Source organism: Carcharhinus amblyrhynchos, unplaced genomic scaffold (assembly GCF_965287045.1).
Source record: "Carcharhinus amblyrhynchos unplaced genomic scaffold, sCarAmb.v2.hapA chromosome_305, whole genome shotgun sequence".
NCBI lineage: Eukaryota > Metazoa > Chordata > Chondrichthyes > Carcharhiniformes > Carcharhinidae > Carcharhinus > Carcharhinus amblyrhynchos.
In genome coordinates, this window is record NW_027650045.1 from 141,169 (window position 1) to 160,332 (window position 19,164).

The 19,164-nt window shown below is 47.0% G+C and overlaps 1 protein-coding gene across 1 annotated transcript in view; it reads right to left on the minus strand.

Annotated features, from left to right (window-relative positions):
- Window positions 1–19,164, minus strand: part of LOC145339065 (integrin alpha-M-like) — a gene marked incomplete at its 3' end in the record, with an annotated part of 165,647 nt that overhangs the window by 131,920 nt on the left and 14,563 nt on the right. The window contains exon 2 of the mRNA XM_080183486.1: window positions 14,527–14,642. The remainder of the gene's footprint in view (window positions 1–14,526; window positions 14,643–19,164) is intronic.

Here is a 19,164-nt window from a genome sequence, read left to right on the forward strand (position 1 = left end):
CATCACCCCCCCCCACCAACCCCACCGCCACCTCTCTCTCGGAGATATTTGTACACTGACTGGTATGTCTCAGTCCCCTCTCTCTCTGTCACACTGACTAGTGTCTATCAGCCCCTCTCTCCCTCGCTGGTGTCTCTCTGTCCCTCTCTCTCAGGCAGAATTCTCTAAATTGGCTGGTGTCTCTCAGTTCAATCTCTCAACAAGATATCTGTACATAAATTAATGTCTCTCAGTTTCCCCCTCTCTTTCCCTCAGGGGGATATCTGTGCATTGACTGGTCTCCCTATGTCCCCTCTCTCTCTCTCAGGGAGGAATCTGTACACTGACTGGTCTCTCTGTGTCCCCTCTCTCTCTCTCAGGGAAATATCTGTACACTGACTGGTTTCTCTGTGTCCCCTCTCTCTCTCTCAGGGAAATATCTGTACACTGACTGGTTTCTCTGTGTCCCCTCTCTCTCTCTCAGGGAAATATCTGTACACTGACTGGTTTCTCTGTGTCCCCTCTCTCTCTCTCAGGGAAATATCTGTACACTGACTGGTTTCTCTGTGTCCTCTCTCTCTGATGTGGGTATGCCGGCGTTGGACTGGCGTAAACACAGTGAAAAGTCTGACAACACCAGGTTTTAGTCCAACCTATTTATTTGATAATATACTCACAAGCTTTCGGGGTTAGCCTCTTCGTCAGGTGAATGGAGAGTTCTGGCCTCAGACAGAGCATATAAAGCACAGACAGTTTAGAGATTACTGATTAGAATGCGAATCCTTACACCTAAGCTGCTGTTCAAGACCTGAAGTGGCTGATAATGTGAGTGGAAGGAGCACTGATCACAGTTTAAAGAGATGTGTATTGTCTCCAGACAGTACGTAAGTGAGGTTTTGCAAACCCAGGCAAGTCACGGGGGTTACAGATAGTGCGACATGAACCCAAGATCCCTGTTGAGACCGTCCTCATGTGTGCGGAACTTGGCTATCAGTCTCAGGGAGATATCTGTACACTGACTGGTCTCTCTGTGTCCCCTCTCTCTCTCTCAGGGAGATATCTGTACACTGACTGGTCTCTCTGTGTCCCCTCTCTCTCTCAGGGAGGTATCTGTACACTGACTGGTCTCTCTCTCTTTGTCCCCTCTCTCTCTCAGGGAGGTATCTGTACACTGACTGGTCTCTCTGTGTCCTCTCTCTCTCAGGGAGGTACCTGTACACTGACTGGTCTCTCTTTGTCCCCTCTCTCTCTCTCAGGGAGATATCCGTACACTGACTGGTTTCTCTGTGTCCCCTCTCTCTCTCAGGGAGGTATCTGTACGCTGACTGGTCTCTCTTTGTCCCCTCTCTCTCTCAGAGAGATATCTGTACATTGACTGGTTTCTCTGTGTCCCCTCTCTCTCTCAGAGAGATATCTGTACATTGACTGTTCTCCCTCAGTTCCCCCTCCCCCCTCAAGAAGCTAAATGGGCACTGACTAACGTCTGTCAGTCCCTTCCCCCTCTCTCAGGGAGATATCTGTAATTGACTGCTGTCTCTCAGTCTCCTCTCTCTCTCTCTCGGGGAGGTACACTGATATTTGTACACGATCGGTGTTTGTCAGCACCTCTGTCTCTCAGGGAGATATCTGTAACTGACTAGTGATTCTCAGTCTCTCTCTCTCTGTCTCAGGAAGGTATCTGTACCTTCACTGGTATCAGTACATTGACTGCTGTCTCTCAGTTCCCTCTCTCTGACTCCAGAGGATAACTGTATACTCACTGGGGAATTTTTTCACACAGAGGGTGGTGAGTGTCTGGAACAAGCTGCCAGAGGTAGTAGGAGAGGTGGATACAATTTTGTCTTTTAAAAGCGTAGAGACAGTTACATAGGGAAGATAGGGAGAGAGGGATGTGGGCCAAATACGGGCAATTGGGACTAGCTTAGAGCTTTAAAAAAATGGTGGCATGAACATGTTGGGCCAAAGGGCCTGTTTCCATGCTGTAAACCTCTATGATTCTACTGGTATCTCTCAATCTTCTTGCGCTCTCAGGGAGATAGATATCTGCGCACTGTCTGGTATCTCCTAGTGCTATCTCTCCCTCTCTCTCTGGGAGATATCTGTGCGCTTACTGATGTCACTCAGACCTCTCTCCAGCAGATACCTGTACACTCGCTAGTGTCTCTCAGGGCTCTCTCACTTTCAGGGAGATATCTGTATGTTGAATGGTGTCTCTCAGTTACCCACCCCCACCCCCGCCAACAACCTTTCCCTCTCTCTGTCAGGGAGATATCTGTGTACTGTTTGTTATCTCTCAGTTCCCTCTCTCTCTCTCACCAATCTGTTCACTGATTGGTGTCTCTCAGTTCTCTTTCTCACTCAGTGCGATAGACACCAGTCAGTGTATGTATATCACCCTAAGAGAGAGGGGAATAAGAGACACCAGTCAGTGTACAGATATCTCCCAGAGACAGAGAGAGAAGGGACTGAGCGATACCAGTGAGTGCATAGACATTTCCCTGAGAGAGAGAGAGGGAACAGAAAGACGCCAGTCAGTGTACAGGTATCTTCCTGAGAGAGAGAGGAGACAGAGAGACAGTCGTCAGTTCACAAATATCTCCCTCTCATCTCTCAGCAAGGTATCTGTACATAAATTAATGTCTCACAGTTTTCCCCCTCTCTCCCTCAGGGAGATAACTGAACACTGACTAAGGTCTGTCAGTCCACTCCCTCTCTCTCAAGGAGATATCTGTACACTGACTGGTGTTTTTTAGTCCCTCTTTTTCACTCAGGTAGATACCTCTAAATTTACTGCTGTCTCTCAGTGTACTGGGTCACTCCTGTCTTTCAGTCTTTCCTCACTCTCTCAGGGAGATATCTGTGCACCTACTGGTGTGTCTCGGTCCCCTCTTGTTCTCAGGGAGAAGTTTGTGCACTGACTAGTATCACTCGCACCTTTCTCTCTGGGAGATGTGTGCACAATGACCGATCTCTCTCTCTCTCTCTAAAATCTGTACACTGACCGGTGTCTCTCTCTCTCAGAAATCTGTACACTGACTGGTGTCTCTCTCTCTCTCTCTCTCTCTCAGAAGTCTGTACACTGACTGGTGTCTCTCTCTCTCTCTCTCTCAGAAGTCTGTACACTGACTGGTGTCTCTCTCTCTCTCTCTCAGAAATCTGTACACTGACCGGTGTCTCTCTCTCTCTCAGAAATCTGTACACTGACCGGTGTCTCTCTCTCTCTCTCAGAAATCTGTACACTGACCGGTGTCTCTCTCTCTCTCTCTCTCAGAAATCTGTACACTGACCAGTGTCTCTCTCTCTCTCAGAAATCTGTACACTGACCGGTGTCTCTCTCTCTCTCTCTCTCTCTCAGAAATCTGTACACTGACCGGTGTCTCTCACTCTCTCAGAAATCTGTACACTGGCCGGTGCCTCTCTCTCTCTCAGAAATCTGTACACTGACTGGTGTCTCTCTCTCTCAGAAATCTGTACACTGACCGGTGTCTCTCTCTCTCAGAAATCTGTACACTGACCGGTGTCTCTCTCTCTCTCTCCCTCAGAAATCTGTACACTGACCGGTGTCTCTCTCTCTCTCTCAGAAATCTGTACACTGACTGGTGTCTCTCTCTCACTCTCTCTCTCAGAAATCTGTACACTAACCGGTGTCTCTCTCTCTCTCTCTCTCTCTCTCAGAAATCTGTACACTGACCTGTGTGTGTGTCTCTCTCTCTCTCTCAGAAATCTGTACACTGACCGGTGTCTCTCTCTCTCAGAAATCTGTACACTGACCGGTGTCTCTCTCTCTCTCTCCCTCAGAAATCTGTACACTGACCGGTGTCTCTCTCTCTCTCTCAGAAATCTGTACACTGACTGGTGTCTCTCTCTCTCTCTCTCTCTCTCTCAGAAATCTGTACACTGACCGGTGTCTCTCTCTCTCAGAATCTGTACACTGACCGGTGTCTCTCTCTCTCTCTCTCCCTCAGAAATCTGTACACTGACCAGTGTCTCCCTCTCTCTCTCTCTCTCTCTCAGAAATCTGTACACTGACCGGTGTCTCTCTCTCTCTCAGAAATCTGTACACTGACCGGTGTCTCCCTCTCTCTCTCTCAGAAATCTGTACACTGACCGGTGTCTCTCTCTCTCTCTCAGAAATCTGTACACTGACCGGTGTCTCTCTCTCTCTCAGAAATCTGTACACTGACCGGTGTCTCCCTCTCTCTCTCTCAGAAATCTGTACACTGACCGGTGTCTCTCTCTCTCTCTCTGTCAGAAATCTGTACACTGACCGGTGTCTCTCTCTCTCTCTCTCAGAAATCTGTACACTGACCGTTGTCTCTCTCTCTCTCTCTCTCTCAGAAATCTGTACACTGACCGGTGTCTCCCTCTCTCTCTCTCTCAGAAATCTGTACACTGACCGGTGTCTCTCTCTCTCTCTCTCTCAGAAATCTGTACACTGACCGGTGTCTCCCTCTCTCTCTCTCTCTCTCTCTCTCAGAAATCTGTACACTGACTGGTGTCTCCCTCTCTCTCTCTCTCTCTCTCAGAAATCTGTACACTGACTGGTGTCTCTCTCTCTCAGAAATCTGTACACTGACCGGTGTCTCTCTCTCTCTTCTCTCAGAAATCTGTACACTGACCGGTGTCTCTCTCTCTCTCTCTCAGAAATCTGTACACTGACCGGTGTCTCTCTCTCAGAAATCTGTACACTGACTGGTGTCTCCCTCTCTCTCGCTCTCTGAGAAATCTGTACACTGACCGGTGTCTCTCTGTCTCAGAAATCTGTACACTGACTGGTGTCTCTCTCTCTCTCTCTCTCTCAGAAGTCTGTACACTGACTGGTGTCTCTCTCTCTCTCTCAGAAGTCTGTACACTGACTGGTGTCTCTCTCTCTCTCTCTCAGAAATCTGTACACTGACCGGTGTCTCTCTCTCTCTCAGAAATCTGTACACTGACCGGTGTCTCTCTCTCTCAGAAATCTGTACACTGACCGGTGTCTCTCTCTCTCTCTCTCCCTCAGAAATCTGTACGCTGACCGGTGTCTCCCTCTCTCTCTCTCTCTCTCTCTCAGAAATCTGTACACTGACCGGTGTCTCTCTCTCTCTCAGAAATCTGTACACTGACCGGTGTCTCCCTCTCTCTCTCTCAGAAATCTGTACACTGACCGGTGTCTCTCTCTCTCTCTCTCTCAGAAATCTGTACACTGACCGGTGTCTCTCTCTCTCTCTCTCAGAAATCTGTACACTGACTGGTGTCTCTCTCTCTCTCTCTCTGTCAGAAATCTGTACACTGACCGGTGTCTCTCTCTCTCTCTCAGAAATCTGTACACTGACCGTTGTCTCTCTCTCTCTCTCTCTCAGAAATCTGTACACTGACCGGTGTCTCCCTCTCTCTCTCTCTCAGAAATCTGTACACTGACCGGTGTCTCTCTCTCTCTCTCTCAGAAATCTGTACACTGACCGGTGTCTCCCTCTCTCTCTCTCTCTCTCTCTCAGAAATCTGTACACTGACTGGTGTCTCCCTCTCTCTCTCTCTCTCTCAGAAATCTGTACACTGACTGGTGTCTCTCTCTCTCAGAAATCTGTACACTGACCGGTGTCTCTCTCTCCCTCTTCTCTCAGAAATCTGTACACTGACCGGTGTCTCTCTCTCTCTCTCTCAGAAATCTGTACACTGACCGGTGTCTCTCTCTCAGAAATCTGTACACTGACTGGTGTCTCCCTCTCTCTCGCTCTCTGAGAAATCTGTACACTGACCGGTGTCTCTCTCTCTCAGAAATCTGTACACTGACTGGTGTCTCTCTCTCTCTCTCTCTCTCAGAAGTCTGTACACTGACTGGTGTCTCTCTCTCTCTCTCTCAGAAATCTGTACACTGACCGGTGTCTCTCTCTCTCTCAGAAATCTGTACACTGACCGGTGTCTCTCTCTCTCTCTCAGAAATCTGTACACTGACCGGTGTCTCTCTCTCTCTCTCTCCCTCAGAAATCTGTACACTGACCGGTGTCTCCCTCTCTCTCTCTCTCTCTCAGAAATCTGTACACTGACCGGTGTCTCTCTCTCTCTCAGAAATCTGTACACTGACCGGTGTCTCCCTCTCTCTCTCTCAGAAATCTGTACACTGACCGGTGTCTCTCTCTCTCTCTCTCTCAGAAATCTGTACACTGACCGGTGTCTCTCTCTCTCTCTCTCAGAAATCTGTACACTGACTGGTGTCTCTCTCTCTCTCTCTCTGTCAGAAATCTGTACACTGACCGGTGTCTCTCTCTCTCTCTCAGAAATCTGTACACTGACCGTTGTCTCTCTCTCTCTCTCTCTCAGAAATCTGTACACTGACCGGTGTCTCCCTCTCTCTCTCTCTCAGAAATCTGTACACTGACCGGTGTCTCTCTCTCTCTCTCTCAGAAATCTGTACACTGACCGGTGTCTCCCTCTCTCTCTCTCTCTCTCTCTCAGAAATCTGTACACTGACTGGTGTCTCCCTCTCTCTCTCTCTCTCTCAGAAATCTGTACACTGACTGGTGTCTCTCTCTCTCAGAAATCTGTACACTGACCGGTGTCTCTCTCTCTCTCTTCTCTCAGAAATCTGTACACTGACCGGTGTCTCTCTCTCTCTCTCTCAGAAATCTGTACACTGACCGGTGTCTCTCTCTCAGAAATCTGTACACTGACTGGTGTCTCCCTCTCTCTCGCTCTCTGAGAAATCTGTACACTGACCGGTGTCTCTCTCTCTCAGAAATCTGTACACTGACTGGTGTCTCTCTCTCTCTCTCTCTCTCAGAAGTCTGTACACTGACTGGTGTCTCTCTCTCTCTCTCTCAGAAATCTGTACACTGACCGGTGTCTCTCTCTCTCTCAGAAATCTGTACACTGACCGGTGTCTCTCTCTCTCTCTCAGAAATCTGTACACTGACCGGTGTCTCTCTCTCTCTCTCTCTCTCTCAGAAATCTGTACACTGACCAGTGTCTCTCTCTCTCTCAGAAATCTGTACACTGACCGGTGTCTCTCTCTCTCTCTCTCTCAGAAATCTGTACACTGACCGGTGTCTCTCACTCTCTCAGAAATCTGTACACTGACCGGTGCCTCTCTCTCTCTCAGAAATCTGTACACTGACCGGTGTCTCTCTCTCTCAGAAATCTGTACACTGACCGGTGTCTCTCTCTCTCAGAAATCTGTACACTGACTGGTGTCTCTCTCTCTCTCTCTCAGAAATCTGTACACTGACTGGTGTCTCTCTCTCACTCTCTCTCTCAGAAATCTGTACACTAACCGGTGTCTCTCTCTCTCTCTCTCAGAAATCTGTACACTGACCGGTGTCTCCCTCTCTCTCTCTCAGAAATCTGTACACTGACCGGTATCTCTCTCTCTCTCTCTCTCAGAAATCTGTACACTGACCGGTGTCTCTCTCTCTCTCTCTCTCTCAGAAATCTGTACACTGACCAGTGTCTCTCTCTCTCTCAGAAATCTGTACACTGACCGGTGTCTCTCTCTCTCTCTCTCTCAGAAATCTGTACACTGACCGGTGTCTCTCACTCTCTCAGAAATCTGTACACTGACCGGTGCCTCTCTCTCTCTCAGAAATCTGTACACTGACTGGTGTCTCTCTCTCTCAGAAATCTGTACACTGACCGGTGTCTCTCTCTCTCAGAAATCTGTACACTGACTGGTGTCTCTCTCTCTCTCTCTCAGAAATCTGTACACTGACTGGTGTCTCTCTCTCACTCTCTCTCTCAGAAATCTGTACACTAACCGGTATCTTTCTCTCTCTCTCTCTCTCAGAAATCTGTACACTGACCGGTGTCTCCCTCTCTCTCTCTCAGAAATCTGTACACTGACCGGTGTCTCTCTCTCTCTCTCTCAGAAATCTGTACACTGACCTGTGTGTGTGTCTCTCTCTCTCTCTCAGAAATCTGTACACTGACCGGTGTCTCTCTCTCTCTCTCCCTCAGAAATCTGTACACTGACCGGTGTCTTTCTCTCTCTCTCAGAAATCTGTACACTGACTGGTGTCTCTCTCTCTCTCTCTCTCTCTCTCTCAGAAATCTGTACACTGACCGGTGTCTCTCTCTCTCTCTCTCCCTCAGAAATCTGTACACTGACCGGTGTCTCTCTCTCTCTCTCTCTCTCAGAAATCTGTACACTGACCGGTGTCTCTCTCTCTCTCTCTCTCTCAGAAATCTGTACACTGACTGGTGTCTCTCTCTCTCTCTCTCTGTCAGAAATCTGTACACTGACCGGTGTCTCTCTCTCTCTCTCAGAAATCTGTACACTGACCGTTGTCTCTCTCTCTCTCTCAGAAATCTGTACACTGACCGGTGTCTCTCTCTCTCTCTCTCTCTCAGAAATCTGTACACTGACCGGTGTCTCCCTCTCTCTCTCTCTCAGAAATCTGTACACTGACCGGTGTCTCTCTCTCTCTCTCTCAGAAATCTGTACACTGACCGTGTCTCCCTCTCTCTCTCTCAGAAATCTGTACACTGACCGGTGTCTCTCTCTCTCTCTCAGAAATCTGTACACTGACCGGTGTCTCCCTCTCTCTCTCTCTCTCTCAGAAATCTGTACACTGACCGGTGTCTCTCTCTCTCTCAGAAATCTGTACACTGCCTGGTGTCTCTCTCTCTCTCTCTCTCTCTCTCTCAGAAGTCTGTACACTGACTGGTGTCTCTCTCTCTCTCTCTCTCAGAAGTCTGTACACTGACTGGTGTCTCTCTCTCTCAGAAATCTATACACTGACCGGTGTCTCTCTCTCTCTCAGAAATCTGTACACTGACCGGTGTCTCTCTCTCTCTCTCAGAAATCTGTACACTGACCGGTGTCTCTCTCTCAGAAATCTGTACACTGACTGGTGTCTCCCTCTCTCTCTCTCTCTCAGAAATCTGTACACTGACCGGTGTCTCTCTCTCTCTCTCTCTCTCAGAAATCTGTACACTGACTGGTGTCTCTCTCTCTCTCTCTCTGTCAGAAATCTGTACACTGACCGGTGTCTCTCTCTCTCTCTCAGAAATCTGTACACTGACCGTTGTCTCTCTCTCTCTCTCAGAAATCTGTACACTGACCGGTGTCTCTCTCTCTCTCTCTCTCTCAGAAATCTGTACACTGACCGGTGTCTCCCTCTCTCTCTCTCTCAGAAATCTGTACACTGACCGGTGTCTCTCTCTCTCTCTCTCAGAAATCTGTACACTGACCGTGTCTCCCTCTCTCTCTCTCAGAAATCTGTACACTGACCGGTGTCTCTCTCTCTCTCTCAGAAATCTGTACACTGACCGGTGTCTCCCTCTCTCTCTCTCTCTCTCAGAAATCTGTACACTGACCGGTGTCTCTCTCTCTCAGAAATCTGTACACTGCCTGGTGTCTCTCTCTCTCTCTCTCTCTCTCTCAGAAGTCTGTACACTGACTGGTGTCTCTCTCTCTCTCTCTCTCAGAAGTCTGTACACTGACTGGTGTCTCTCTCTCTCAGAAATCTATACACTGACCGGTGTCTCTCTCTCTCTCAGAAATCTGTACACTGACCGGTGTCTCTCTCTCTCTCTCAGAAATCTGTACACTGACCGGTGTCTCTCTCTCAGAAATCTGTACACTGACTGGTGTCTCCCTCTCTCTCGCTCTCTGAGAAATCTGTACACTGACCGGTGTCTCTCTCTCTCTCTCTCTCAGAAATCTGTACACTGACCGGTCTCTCTCTCTCTCAGAAATCTGTACACTGACCGGTGTCTCTCAGCCTTCTCTGTCATCACCCTCTCTTTCCCAGAGAAAACCATAAACTGATTGGTGTCTCTCACTCCCTTCTCTCCCTCCCTCTCTCTGACAGATATCTGTACACTGACTGGTGTCTCTCATTCCTTTCTCTCTCTCTCTCAGGAGATATCTGTACACTGACTGGTGTCTCTAGGTCCCTTTCTCTCTCTCAGGGAGATAACTGAACACTGACTAAGGTCTGTCAGTCCACTCCCTCTCTCTCAAGGAGATTTTTTTAGTTGTTTTTTAGATGTTTTTTTACACTGATGTTTTTTAGTCCCTCTTTTTCACTCAGGTAGATATCTCTAAATTTACTGCTGTCTCTCAGTGTACTGGGTCACTCAGATCACTCTCTGTCTCTCAGGGAGATATCTGTACACTGACTGGTGTCTCTCAGTCCCCTCTCTCTCTCAGGGAGATAGATATCTGTACACTGACGGGTGTCTCTCAGTCCCCTCTCTCTCTCTCAGGGAGATATCTGTACACTGACTGGTGTTTCTCAGTCCCCCCTCTCTCTCTCAGGGAGAAATTTGTGCACTCAATGAAAGGATGCCTCTCTGAGAGAGAGCAGGTATTGAGAGACACTAGTCAGTGTATGGATATCACCCTGAGAGAGAGTACAGTGACTGGGTCACTCAGATCACACTCTCTCTCTCTCTCTCGGGGGATATCTGTACACTGACTAGTGTCTTTCAGTCCCCTCTCTCAGGGAGAAATCTGTACACTGACTGGTGTCTCTCAGTCCCCTCTCTCAGGAGGTATCTGTACACTGATTGATGTCTCTCAATCCCTGCTCTTTCTCAGGAATATATCTGTATGCTGACTGGTATCTCTCAGTCTCTCTCTCTCTCAGGTCGACTGACTGGTGTTTCTCAGTCCCCTCTCTCAGAGGATATCTGTACACTGACTGATGTCTCTCAGTCTCCCTCTCTCAGGGAGATAACCATACACTGACTGGTATCTTTTATTCCCCTCTTGGGGAGATATCTGTGCACTGGCTGGTGTCTCTCAGTCTCCCTCTCTCAGGGAGATAACTATACACTGACTGGTATCTTTCATTCCCCTCTTGGGGAGATATCTGTGCACTGGCTGGTGTCTCTCAGTCTCCCTCTCTCAGGGAGATAACCATACACTGACTGGTATCTTTCATTCCCCTCTTGGGGAGATATCTGTGCACTGGCTGGTGTCTCTCAGTCTCCCTCTCTCTCAGGGAGATATCTGAACCTAACTGGTGTCTCTCAGTCTCCTCTCTCTCCCTCTCTGTCTCTCAGGTATCTTTACACTGATTGCTATTTCTTAGTCCCACCCAGTGCAATATCTGTCCACTGACTGGTGTCTCTCAGTCCTCTCCAGGAGGGAAATACCTGGACATTATTGTCTCTCGGTCTCCTCTCTATGGCCAATATCTTATATCAATATCTCACAGTCCCCTTTCGCTGGGAGGTATAGAAACATAGAAAATAGGTGCAGAAGTAGGCTATTCAGCCCTTCGAGCCTGCACCACCATTCGATATGATGCACTTTCACTATTCCATTCTTGCTTTCTCTCCATGCTCTTTGATCCTTGTATGTTATATATTATATATATCTGTATGTTGGTCTCACCCAGTCCCCTATCTCTTGGAGATATCTGTATATTGATGTCTCTTGGTCTCTCTTTGTGATATTGGTATATTGACATCTCTTAGTCCCCTCTATCAGAAAGAAATCTGTAATTTGGTGTCTCTTAATCCCCTGGATAATCAGCATGGGTTTTGTCACCCTATGGTCATTACTAACAAATTTAATAGAATTTTTTGAAAATGTAAATGAATGTGTGGATGAAGGAAGCTCAGTTGATACAGTTTATATGGATTTTAGCAAAGACTTTGACAAGGCACCACATGCCTGATTAATTGAGAAGGTTGAATCACATGGAATTCAGGGAAACTTGGTGAGATGCATCAGCGACTGGCTGAATGATAGGACACAAAGGTAGAACGCTCTTTGAGTGACTGGAGGCCAGTGTCCAGTGGCGTACCAGAAGGGTCAGTGCTTGATCCCTTATTGTTTGTTACCTACATAAATGATAGCAAGCTTGCAGATAACACCAAGATTGGTAGGGTGGTTGATACTGAAGAAGGTTGTAAGTTACAGGAAGAAAGGATTGGGTTGGTCAGGTGGGCAGAGCAGTGGCAGATGGGTTTTAATCATGATAAGTATTAACCGATGCATTTTAGAAGAAGTAACAAGACAACGGAATAGTTAATAAATGGAAGAACACTGGAAAACTCAGCAGAACAGATGGATCTGGGGGGGTATTTATTCATCGATCCCTGAATGTGACAAAGCAGATGAATAGGACAGTTAAGATGGAATATGGTACACTTGCTTTTATCTGTCATAACATAAAATATGAGAACAATGTTGGAGCTGTGTAGAACATTGGTTAAGCCACAGCTGTTCTGGTCACCTCTCTATAGGAACGATGTGATTGTGAATAATCTTCACAGGAGGTTCACAGGATGTTGTCTGGGATGGGTTCGATACAATAATTACGAGGGGCCACGGGCTTAGGGTGAGGGGGGCGAGGTATAACTCAGGTGTTAGAGGGAGGTTTTTCACACAGAGGGTGGTGGGGGCCTGGAATGCACTGCCAAGTAGGGTGGTGGAGGCAGGCACACTAGGATTGTTTAAGGCTTACTTAGACAGGCACATGAGCGGACTACAGATGGAGGGATACAGGAGACTTTTCTAAATAAAGACCAAGAGCTTTGGGACGTCCCTGGGAATCAATTGATTCCTATGGACCTTCCAACATATTTCATGGCTCACTTGCTTTATTTCTGCGCTTCTGGGAATTCCATAAATGTCTAAGTTTTGCATGTTTATTGGAGTCTTTTCTTTTACTTCACAGGAAATTCGGTCCTCCTTGTTGTCCAACAAGGGGCATACGCGCGGTGGGTCGTGCGAGGGCTGCTCTTGGATGTTGCTTCGAGAGTTGCCTAGTGTTTCACGTCGTTAGTGTACGCTTAAACTGGACCATCTGACGGGCAACATGACAGCTCAGTGACTATCACTGTTTGCTGTGCAGATACATGGATTTGGGTTGGTGTCTGTGGGAGTTTGCACATTCTCCCCGTGATTGCGTGGGTTTTCTCCAGGTGCTCCGGTTTCCTCCCACATCCCAAAAACGTGCTCTTAGGCTGATTGGTGTAACAAATTGTCCAAATGCCTTCTTCACCACCCTGTTCATCTGTGACTCCACTTTCAAGGAGCTATGAACATGTACTCCTAGATCACTTTGTTCAATAACTCTCCCCAATCCCCTTTCATGAACTGAGTAAGTCCTGCCCTGGTTCAATCTGCCAAAATGCAACACCTCGCATTTATCTAAACTCCATCTACCATTTGTCAGCCCGCTGACCCAATTGATTACGATCCTGTTGCAATTCTAGATAACCTTCTTCACTGTCCACTATGCCACCAATCTTGGTATCATCTGCAAACTTACTAACCATGCCTCCTAAATTCTCATCTAAATCTTTACTATAAACGACAAATAAAAGTGGGCCCAGCACCGATCCCTGAGGCACACCGCTGGTCACAGGCCTCCAGTTTGAAAAACAACCCTAAACAATCACCTTGTGTCTTCTGTCATCAAGCCTATTTGGTATCCAATTGGCTACCTCACCCTGGATCCACTGAGCTTTAATCTTATCCAACAACTTTTGTGAACTCATTATCACGGGAAGGAGTTGATGTCAAAGCATTGAACGTATTCAAGAGGAGGTTAGATATAGCACTTGGAGCGAATGGGGTCAAAGGTTATGGGGAGAAAGCAGGATTAGGCTATTGAGTTGGATGACCAGCCATGATTGTAATGAATGGCGGAGCAGGTTCGAAGGGTCAAATAGAACATAGAACATAGAAGAACTACAGCACAAAACAAGCCCTTTGGCCCACAAGTTGCACCGAACATGTCCCTACCTACTAGGCTTACCTATAACCCTCTATCTTACTAATTTCCATGTACTCATCCAAGTCTCTTAAAAGACCCTATCGAATCCTCCTCCACCACCACTGCCGGCAGCCAATTCCATGCATCCACCACCCTCCAAGTGAAAAACTTACCCCTGACATCTCCTCTGTACCTACTCCCCAGCACCCTAAACCTCTTGTGGCAGCCATTTCAGCCCTGGGGAAAAGGCCTCTGAGCATCCACTCGATCAATACCGCTCAACATCTTATAAACCTCTGTCAGGTCACCCCTCATCCTTCGTCTCTCCAAAAAGAAAAGACCAAGCTCTCTCAACTTATCCTCATAAGGCATGCCACCCAATCCAGGCAACATCCTTTTAAATCTCCTCTGCACCCTTTCTATGGCTTCCACGTCCTTTCTGTAATGAGGTGACCAGAACTGAGCACAGTACTCCAAGTGGGGTCTGACCAGGGTCTTATAAAGCTGCAGCATTATCTCCCAGCTCCTAAACTCAATTCCTCAATTGATGAATGCCAGTACACCATACGCCTTTTAACCACAACCTCAACCTGCAAAGCTGCTTTGAGCGTCCTATGAACCTGGACCCCAAGACCCTTCTGATCTTCCACACTACCAAGAGTCTTACCCTTAATATTATATTCTGCCATCCTATTTGACCTGCCAAAATAAATCACCACACATTTATCTGGGTTGAACTCCATCTGCCACTTCTCCGCCCAGTCTTGCATCCTATCAATGTCTTGCTGCAGTTTCTGACATCCCTCCACACTATCCACAACACCTCCAACCTTTGTGTCATCAGCAAATGGCCTCCTCCTGCTCCTATCTTCTACGTTTCTATGTTCTGACTCACCAATTCCTCTTGTTGCTCTGTAACTGAGCCACGCGTTGACCAAAGTGAGAATCCTGGCTCCTATTGAAGAAAGTTCCTCCTTCCAACTCAATGTTGAAGCTCTCATAGTATTGAATCTCTATGTGAGATAGAAGGTGTTATATTAAAGATCCAAGTAGACAGCGCTGTCAAGTGATCGGTTCAAATGAACACACAGCACAGCTAAATAAGTTAGATTTAAATTGATCTCTTATCTGCAATCCCAAAAGTAAAGTTTATTTATTAGTCACAACTAAGGCTTACATTAACACTGCAATGAAGTTACTGTGAAATTCCTCTCGTCGTCATATTCGGCACGTGTTCGGGTCAATGCACCTAACCAGCACGTCTTTCAGACTGTGGGAGGAAACCAGCGCACCCGGAGGAAACCCATGCAGACATGGGGAGAACTTGCAAACTCCGCACAGACAATCACCCAAGCCAGAAATAGAACCCAGGACCCTGGTGCTGTGAGGCAGCAGTGCTAATGAAAGGGAATGCATCTCCTTCTGTAGTGCCCTGCAAGGTCAGAGCCCTATTGCTTTGTGATCCTCAAATCAGTTATCAGTACAAAGCAAACTCCCTTGCTCTTTTTTTAGATTAAGTAAGCTTACATCTACATAGGGCTAATGGGGAGGGAACGAGGTGCAGGATTAGTTGGGGATGTGTTTAGGAATGTGAGGAGGTGGGGCAGTGGAGTTAGCCTGCAGATTGATTCAGGGCTATGGGGGCAAAATGGGGCAGTGAGATTAGTTTGGGATTGACAGAGGGCTTTGGGAAGAGAGTGGGCAGAGGGTCTAGTTTGGAGATTGATACAGAGCTATGGGGGCAGAGTGGGCAGTGGGATTAGCTTGGGGATTCATAGGATGTTTTGGGGAGACAGTGAGAAGTGGGGTCATTTTGGGATCAATACAGGCCTCTGGGAAGAGTGCAGAGCAGTTGGATTAGTTTAGTAATGATATGGGCCTATAGGCAGAGATTGGGGCAATGGGATTTGTTCAGGGCAATGGGAAGGGGTGGGAATTGATGCAGGGTTATGGGGAGATAGGGACAGTGGGATTAGTTGGGGACTGAAACACGGCTATGGGAAGAGATTGGGGCAGTGGGATTAATCTGAGGACTTCTACAGGGCTACGGGGAGAGAATGGGTCTGGGGGATTTGATTGTGATTGATACAGGGCTATGGGGGCAGAGTGGGGCACTGGGAATAGTTTGGCATTGTTACAGGGCTCTGAGGAGAGACGTGTCAGTGAGATTAGTTTGGGGATTGACACAAGGCTTTGCAATAGAACTGTAAAGTGGGATTAGTTTGGGAATGAAGCAGGCCTGTGGGCAGAGGGTGGATCAGTGAGATGAGATTAGGATTGATGGCAATGGCGAGAGAATGGGGTAGTGGGGTTAGTTTGAGGATTGTTACAGGGTTATGGGGATAGAGTGAGAAAGTAAAATTAGTTTGGGATTGACACAGGGCTCCGGGGAGCAAGTGGGGCAGTGGAATTAGGTTGGGGATTGGTACAAAGCTTTTTGCACCAAGTGGAACAATTTTAGGATTGATACAGGACAATGGGGAAAGAGTGAGGCATTGAGATTCATTTGGGGATTGATACAAGGCTATGCAGAGAGACAGGAACAGTGGGATTCGTTTGGAGATTTTTACAGTGAGATTTCCTGACGAAGAAATCATTTCTGGATTGATACAGAATTATGCAGCAGGAGTGAAGCAGTGGGATCAGTTTGGGACTGATACAGGGCATTGGAGAGAGAGTGGTGTAGAAAGATAGAAAAGGGTCACGATAAGATTGGCAGACTCTGCTACGGTTTTCATTTAATCAATTTAGATGTAGAATTCACTTTATCAATGGGGAGCAAGTTTGTTAGTAATTGTAATGAGATGCTTTAAATGCTAGTTTTAAAGGTAGATGTAATACCTTTATTCATATACCTTCCATACATTTTTCGAAATTAAACAAAGAAATTTTGATGCACAGTTACAGAGTGCCCTCTGATGCCAAACATACGTTTGATACACTTCTTTAAAGCACCCAATTGTTGGAATCACAAGGCCATAAAGGAGGCTTAATTGCCTCACCAGAAACAACTTTGTCAGAAACAACTGATAGTTTTAATGGAGCTGCCTTCACAGTTTCTAATCAAAACAGAGTCAGAAAGATATTAACGTCTTAGCCAATGAAAGAGTCATGGTAGGTGACTTAGTGGGAACTGAAAAGAATTAATGGTAACAGAATGATACCCCTTGAATTTGTAGGTAGTGATAGAAAGCTCACTTACTGAATTAATAACCAATGTGTACCTGTGTTTCATTATGTTTGCAATAAGCAAGTTGTCAGGGCTCTCTTTGGAAATATCCTGAAGGCAAGGTGAGTCCCTTAGAGATTCAGGTAACTTCACTGACAAGGCCATAAAATACTAATGGCTTTTGTTGGCCTCCCTTTATCAATTAAAGATGCCCACGTGAGACTGTTTTAGTGAAGATGCTTTTTGAGGCTGCTACCAAAAATAGAGACATGATGTTTGACTAAGAGACTGGAGGACAGGCTGAGGGATGATCTATTGGGGGATCCCACGAGGTGTCCTGATCTCATGGATAAAGTTAAAGTTTTATTTATTAGTCACAAAGTTTACATTAACACTGCAATGAAGTTACTGTGAAATTCCCTGAGTCACCACATTCCAGCACCTGTTCGGGTCAATGCACCCAACCAGCGTGTTTTTCAGACTGTGGAAGGAAACCGGAGCACCCGGAGGAAACCCAAGCAAACACAGGGAGAATGTAAAAACTCCACACAGACAGTGACCCAAGCTGGGAATCGAACCTGGGTCCCTAGTACTGTGAGGCAGCAGTGCTAACCCACTGTGCCACCGTGCCAGTCAGGGTGGTTCAGTACTTTTTCTATTGGATACATAAAGTATGTCATTTGTAACACTTTTGATTGGATTGTGTCCAACTGACTGTGAGTTGCAGAATTGTGGGGAGGAGGGTGGCATTGCTAGTCAGGGAAAATGTTGCAGCAGTGCTCAGGCAGGACAGATTAGAGGGCTTGTCTACTGAGGTGGAGCTGAGAAACAGGAAAGGTATGACACATTAATGGCATTGTATTGTAGACCATCCAATAGTCAGCGAGAACTGGAGGAGCAAATCTGCAGAAAGATAGGAGACAACTGCCTGAGCTATGAGGAGAGGCTGAATAAATTAGGCTTGTACTCGTTAGAGTTTAGAAGAATGAGGGGAGATCTCATTGAGACGTATAAGATGATGAATGGGATGGATAGGATAGAGGTGGAGAGACTCTTCCCGCTCAGAAAGGACAGTAGGACTAGGGGGCACAGCCTCAAGATAAAGGGGGAGCAGTTTAGAACGGAGTTGAGGAGGAACTTCTTCACTCAAAGGGTGGTGAATCTCTGGAATTCTCTGCCCGTTGAAGTGGTGGAGGCTGCCTCGCTAAATATTTTTAAGACGCGGGTTGATGGGTTTTTGATAAGAGAGGGGATTAAGGGTTATGGGGAGAGGGCGGGAATGTGGAACTGAGCCAAGACAGATCAGCCATGATCTTATTGAATGGCGGGGCAGGCTCGAAGGGCTAGTTGGCCTACTCCTGCTCCGATTTCTTATGTTCTTATGTTCTTATGAAACATAAAGTTGTGAGAGTAGGGGATTTTAATTTTCCACATATAGATTGGGACTCCCATACTGTTAAAGGTCTAGACGGGGTGGAGTTTGTAAAATGTGTTCAGGAAAATTTTCTAAATCATTCTCATTGTTTGTCGGAGCAAGCTGAGAGGAGGATCGATTTGTGGCTGGAGTGTGAAGGTAAGCGATTGACTATTTTTTAGTTTTTCACGGGTTTTTCTCTTTTACTGGTTACTTTAACAGATAAGAGGAACTGGGCCGCGGAGTGACCTGGGAAGGGTTTTTTTTAAACGCGGGAGGTTTAAAAAGCAGGCCGCACTATACAGTGCGCAGCGTCAGTAGCGAGCAGCAGAGTGAGCAGGGAACAGAGTGAGGGGGCTTTGGCTCAACGGGCTTAGACGGAAATGGGTGAGGGGACACAGAACATAGAACACTACAGCACAAACAGGCCCTTCGGCCCACAAGGGAGGAAGACGCTAGTGGGTGTCGTCTATAGGCCCCCAAATAATGATCTGGAGGTGGGGGCGGGCTATTAACGCGCAAATAAATGCGGCGTGCAGGAATGGAACGGCGATAATTATGGGGGATTTCAATCTACATATTGATTGGTCGACCCATGTTGGACGCGGTGGGCTTGAGGAAGAGTTCTTGGAATGCTGCCAGGATAGTTTCCTTGAACAGTGTGTGTTGGAGCCGATGAGGGAGCGAGCTATCTTGGATCTGGTGTTATGTAATGAGGCAGGTCGAATTAGGGACCTTGTGGTGAAGGATCCTCTTAGGAAGAGTGATCATTGTATGGTGGAATTTCTGATGCAGATGGAGGAGGAGAAAGTGGGTTCCCGGACATGTGTCCTTTGTTTGAACAGAGGGGAGTACGATAGGACGAGAGAGGAATTGGCGAATGTTGATTGGGGGAGCACATTGGAAGGTAGGTCTGCTGAGGAACAGTGGAGGATCTTTAAGGAGATCTT